This window comes from Carcharhinus amblyrhynchos, chromosome 10, assembly GCF_965287045.1.
Source record: "Carcharhinus amblyrhynchos chromosome 10, sCarAmb.v2.hapA, whole genome shotgun sequence".
Lineage (NCBI taxonomy): Eukaryota > Metazoa > Chordata > Chondrichthyes > Carcharhiniformes > Carcharhinidae > Carcharhinus > Carcharhinus amblyrhynchos.
Genome location: NC_137333.1, coordinates 97,170,006 through 97,176,046, shown reverse-complemented (window position 1 = coordinate 97,176,046; position 6,041 = coordinate 97,170,006).

Below are 6,041 nucleotides of genomic sequence, written 5' to 3'. Positions count from 1 at the left end.
TCTGGCTACTGAAGTGCTTATTCCAGGTATCTTTCTAATCATTTAAGGAGCTTATGAGGACATGTGATCCACTGTGACATTATCACTTTGATTATTATTGCACTTAGATTAACAGAATTCAAAGGGAAAAAAAAACATGCATTTAAGATCGAGCTTTTCGTATCTCTCATGACCTGAGCCAGATTAAGGACTCTTGGGGTCCTGTCCACCAGGAGTATTTTGCAGCCAATTCCCCCATAGTACAATCCACTTAAATGGGAGATGGTGCATCGAGTAGAAAAGCTGGCAGTTCCTGCTGCAGCTGTACAGAGCCTTGGTTAGGCCTCATTTGGAATATTGTGTACAATTCTGGTCGCCACACTATCAGAAGGATATGGGTGCTTTGGAGCGTGTACGGTAGAGATTTACCAAGATGTTGCCTGGTCTGGAGGGTATTAGCTATGAGAAGAGCTTGATTAAACTCAGTTTGTTCTCACTGGAACGACAGAGGTTGAGGGGGTGACCTGATAGAGGTTTACAAGATTATGAGGGGCATGGACAGGGTAGATTGTCAGATGCTCTTTCCTGGGGTAGAAAGATCAAGTACTAGAGGACATAGGTTTACGGTGCGTGGAAGAAGTTTAGAGGGGATGTGCGAGGCAAGTTTTTTACACAGAGGGTGGTGAATGTTTGGAACACGCTGCCCAGGGGGGTGACGGGAGCAGGTACAATAGCAGAGGTTAAGGGGCATCTAGGCGAATACATGAATAGAATGGGAATGAAAGGATATGGGCTGCATAAGTGCATAGGTTTCAGTTTGGGCAGGTATCGTCATCGGCTTGGAGGGCCGCAGGGCCCATTCCTTTGTATGATGGCATAGGTACATTGATAATATCACTGGACTAGTGATCCAGCAGTTCTGGACCCTGGGTTCAAATTCCGCTGGGGGAGTTTTAACTCCATTAATTAATCTAGAAAAAAAAATCTGCACTAAGGCTCACCCCATTAATAGTGATTGTGAAACTTTTATTGATTCTTTTGAAAACCCATCTGGTTCACTAATATCCGCATCAAACGAATTTCCCTCATCTACACACCTGGTCACCTCTTTGGAAAATTCAGTTAAGTGGGTCAAATATGACCTCCCTTAACAAAACCATGTGAACTGTTCTTGATTAATCCCTGCCTCTCCAAGTGCTGATTAATTCTCTTTTCTCAGAATTACTACCTTAATATGTTGGAACCTTGAGAGTCATAGGGGATTGGAAAGAGGAGTAGGGAAGAACTGTGAATAAGACAAGAGCTAAGCTTGAGAGATTTGGAGAGGATGTGAGTTTATGTAATAAAATGACACAAAAAAAATCATAGAACATTGCAACCCAGAAATGGGTCATTGGAACCACCATGGTTTAAGATATTTTTGTTTCTGTGTTATTAATCCCATCTTCCTGTAATTTCTTCATTTTAATCGCATACTTCTTGAGCTCCACACTCCTTTCTCAAGCATACGTGTGGTAGCAAGCCTTGACTCTTGAATGCATTGAAATTCTATGAGCCTGAGGTAACTCAGGTGTGAAGAGAACCAGATTTGACACCCAAGAGACTACTTTAATTGGCCTATTCTGTTACACATGCAGTGAAGCGACAAATTGATTTTAAAGGAGTACATTTTTGCTTTATGTCAGTTCAGCTCCATATAATTCATTGACTGAGAAATAATCTACAGTTCTCCTTCCTCACCTTGTTCCATTTCAAGGTCCCATATTTCCACCTCTGTAGGATCTAATTGCTAAGATGCTTAGGGAGGTAGATGGTGGTGCAGTCATAATGTCACTGGACTGGTAATCCAGAGACTCATTCTGGGGGAAATGGGTTCAAAACCCATCACAGCAACTGGTGGGTTCAGTGAATAAAATCGGTGATTGAAAGCTGGTCTTAGCAATGGGATAATGATCACAGCCATTGCTTAAAACGAACGTCATCTGCATTCCTTTCATGCCCCAGCCTACACGTGACTCCAGGTTCATGGCAACCTGATTCCTTTAACTGGCCTCTGAAATAGTCCAGCAAAATATTCCAGCAGTGCTAACTACTGTGCCACTGTGGGCGGCACTGAAGCACAGTGATTAGCACTAGTGTCTCACGGGGCCAATTCCCGGCTTGGGTCACTATCTGTAAGGAATCCGCACATTCTCCCTGTGTCTGCGTGGGTTTCCTCCAGGTGCTCTAGTTTTCTCCCACAGGCCAAAGATGTGCAGGTTAGGTTGATTGGACATGCCAAATTTCCCCTAGTGTCAGGGGGACTAGCTAAGGTAAATGCATGGTGTTACGGGGATAAGGCATGGGTAGGATTGTGGTCAGTGCAGACTCGATGGGCCAAAAGGCCTCCTTCTGAGATTCTATGATGCACTTCAAGGACGATTAGGGTCGAGTAATAAATGTTAGACTTGCCAGCTATTCTAGGATGAATAATTTTAAAAAATGTTTTGAAGGTTTTCAGACCACTAGTTTACTTGGTAGTTTAATTCATGTGTGGATAACTTTTTTACATGGAGAGCTTTTGGATTTCAGTGTTAAATTTATCTTTTAGTCTTCTGAATGTGTCATTCTCACCTTATTCTTGTAATTTAATTTCAAAGGTGTTACGGTCCTATTATCTGTGGAATTCACTATTACGGAAAGTAGTTGAGGCCAAAACACTGTGTGTTTTCAAGAAGAAATTAGATATAGCTCTTGGGGATCAAGGGATATTGGGGTAAAGAGGGATCAGGATATTGAATTTGATGAGCAGCCAAGATCAAAATGAGTGGTGGAACAGGCTCAAAGAGCCAAATGGCCTACTCCTGCTTTAACTTTCAATTCCTAGACTGTATCAAACTTTTGATTTACCTCTGAAGTCTGCTTTCCCACTTTTACAGCAGCAGTCTCTTCCACACACCAATTCCTTTTCTGATTTTCCCTTGAATTCTCTTGAATAATACCTTGTTCAGTTTCTTGATCTCTGTTCTCTGAACTTCAATCTTCTTGAGACATTCTTTCTGTCCCAATTCCCTGGTTGTCTGGACATTATCTGCTTTTGTTTTTGGCAAGTCTAACTTTTCTAGTCTTCTTCTCCTGTCCAGCTGTCTTCCCACAAATTTGAGGGAAATTCACTCCCCAATGTCCTAAGTTTAACTGCAAACAAGTTCAGCTAAAATTAGATTCAAAAACCCTTTATATCTTTAAAGGGTGCCGGATGCTGAGCAACAACTTCTTCTCCAACCTCATGCCTACTTTTCACACTGCAACCCTCTCCAAGCACAATAGAAGCATAGCTTCATCTGAAACTCGCACACGTATGAACAGTCGGAATCTAACTGGCATGTCCTCATATAGAAACAGCCTAACTAGTGATACCCACACCCTATAATAATGATTTTCTTTAAAAAAAGGTTAGATGACAACAACTTCTCGTTATGAAGTGCCTTTTAACATTAGTCAGTGATCAGAGAGATGATGTATGACAAGATGTGGTGTGAGTTAGGACCAGGGGTTGTAGAGTTTTTGATGGGGCCATATTTCTGGGAATGAGAGTGTGGGAGACCAGGCAGCAGTGCATTCGGACTAGTCAAGTCTAGAGCTAACTGCAGTCAGAAAAACAGTCATTAATATTTTAAAGTGTGAAACATGTCTGGGATTAAGCATTGACAATTTCTTCTCCAGTGGATTTGAAGAGTTTTTGAAGGGAGAAAGAATTTCAAATATCCCCATAAAATGAAGGGCGACTCTGGAAGGCTGATACACCAACAGAACAGGAAAAGCATCACACATCTGTCATTCCATGGCAGAGTTACCAAAACAATGATGACATTGAGCTCCATTAGGAGATATTAGGGCAGATGGCCAGAACCTGGTCAAGGGGTGGAGAATATCTAAAGAACAAGATATAGGGTTTCCAGTCCAGGTAGCTAATGGCTGCAAGTCCGCAATGCAAGATGCTCAGAACATATCAATATGGCTGGTGCCTCCCTTCGACTTTAGGCATTTTAGATCATAAAATCCCTACAGTGCAGAAGGAGGCCATTCAGCCCATCGAGTCTGCACCAATCCTAATCCCATCCAGGCCCTTTTCCTATAATCCCACATCCTCACTCTGCTAATCCCCTGACACCAGGGTCAATGTAGCCTGACCAATCCACCTAACCCACGCATCTTTGGAGAGTGGGAGGAAACTGGAGCGAATCCACACAGATGCAGGGAGAATGTGCAAACTTCACACAGGCAGTGACCAGAGGCTGGAATCGAACCCGGGTCCCTGGTGCTGTGAGGCAGCAGTGGTAACCACTAACATGGGCCAGATACTCAAAGTCAAACCTTTTAACATATTTCAAAGGGACAGAAATGCAAATATGCTGTGAGAAGTATCAGTTTTGATACTTAAATTTTCAGAATTGTATTTCAGTTAGAGGAAGTGTTCTTCAAATTGGGTTTTTAAGTGTTTAAGTTGATTCATTTGCTTCCTTCTTAAAATTCTCTCCGTTGATAGTTTTCATTATTTTGTATTAAATCAGGCTTGTCCGATGTGTGGCCCATGGGCTGGGTACAGCCTGTGAGCTCCCTCGATTCCTGTTAATGATGTGAGAGCTCCAATGGGAGAGTTTGCATGGAGCTGCTCCTCCAATCACAGGCCATTTCTCTGCTTCTGATTAATGAGCCTATCAGTAGCAAGTGGGGGAGAGGAAGAGGCTCTGATTGGAGGAACTGATTGAGCTGGGACGAGGGAAGTGAAGGTATGGTGAAGATGGACCCCAGAAGCTGGGTGCATGGGGCACAGGGAGTGCGGTGTTGGCAGCCTGGGAGGCTATTGTTGTGCCAGCCCTTATCTTTCTGAAATGTGCTCATTGGCATCGCACTGAAGCAGCCTGGGAAGTGTGCTTTGGTCAGTATCACTGTGAAGCAGCCTGGGAAGTGTCTTTCGGTCAGTATTGCAGTGAAACAGTCTAAAAAGTGTCCTGTAGTCACCATCAGAACGAAGCAGTCTAAGGACAAAGAACAAAGAAAATTACAGCATATGAACAGGCCCTCTGGCCCCCCAAGCCTGCAGTGACTATACTACCCGATTTAACTAAAACCCCGCTACCCTTCTGGGGACCATATCCCTCTACTCCCATTCTATTCATGTATTTGTCAAGACGCGCCTTAAAAGTCACTACCGTATCCACTTCCACTACCCCCTCGGCAACGAGTTCCAGGCACCGACTACACTCTGTGTAAAAAATCTGCCTCGTACAACTCCTTTAAAACTTGCCCCTCGCACCTTAAACCTATGCCCTCTAGTAATTGACTCTTCCACCCTGGGAAAAAGCTTCTGACTATCCATTCTGTCCATGCCTCTCATAATTTTGTAGACTTCTATCAGGTCTCCCCTCAACCTTTGTCGCTCCAGTGAGAACAAACCGAGTTTCTCCAACCTCTCCTCATAGCTAATGCCTTCCATACCAGGCAACATCCTGGTAAATCTTTTTGTATTCTCTCCAAAGCCTGCGCATCCTTCTGGTACTGTAGCGACCAGAATTGAACACTATATTCTAAATGCGGCCTAATTAAGGTTGTATAAAGCTGCAGCATGACTTGCCAATTTTTAAACTCAATACCCTGGCCGATGAAGGCAAGCATGCCGTATGCCTTTTTGATTACCTTCTCCACCTACATTGCCACTTTCAGTGACCTGTGTACCTGTACACCCAGATCCAGGTGTCGGGAGGTAATGCTGCAACTTTATAAGACCCTTGTCAGGCCTCATTTAGAGTATTGTGCGCAGTTCTGGTCGCCTCACTATAGGAAAGATGTAGAAGCTATTGAGAGGGTACAGAGGAGATTTACAAGGATGTTGCCTGGACTGGGAGGCATGCCTTATGAAGTTAGATTGAGGGAGCTGGGACTCTTTTCCCTGGAGAGACGAAGGTTGAGAGGCGACCTGATAGAAGTTTACAAAATGTTGAGAGGAATAGATAGGGTGGACTCTCGGAGGCTATTTCCCCGGGTTGAAATGGTTGCTACGAGAGGACACAGATTTAAGGTGC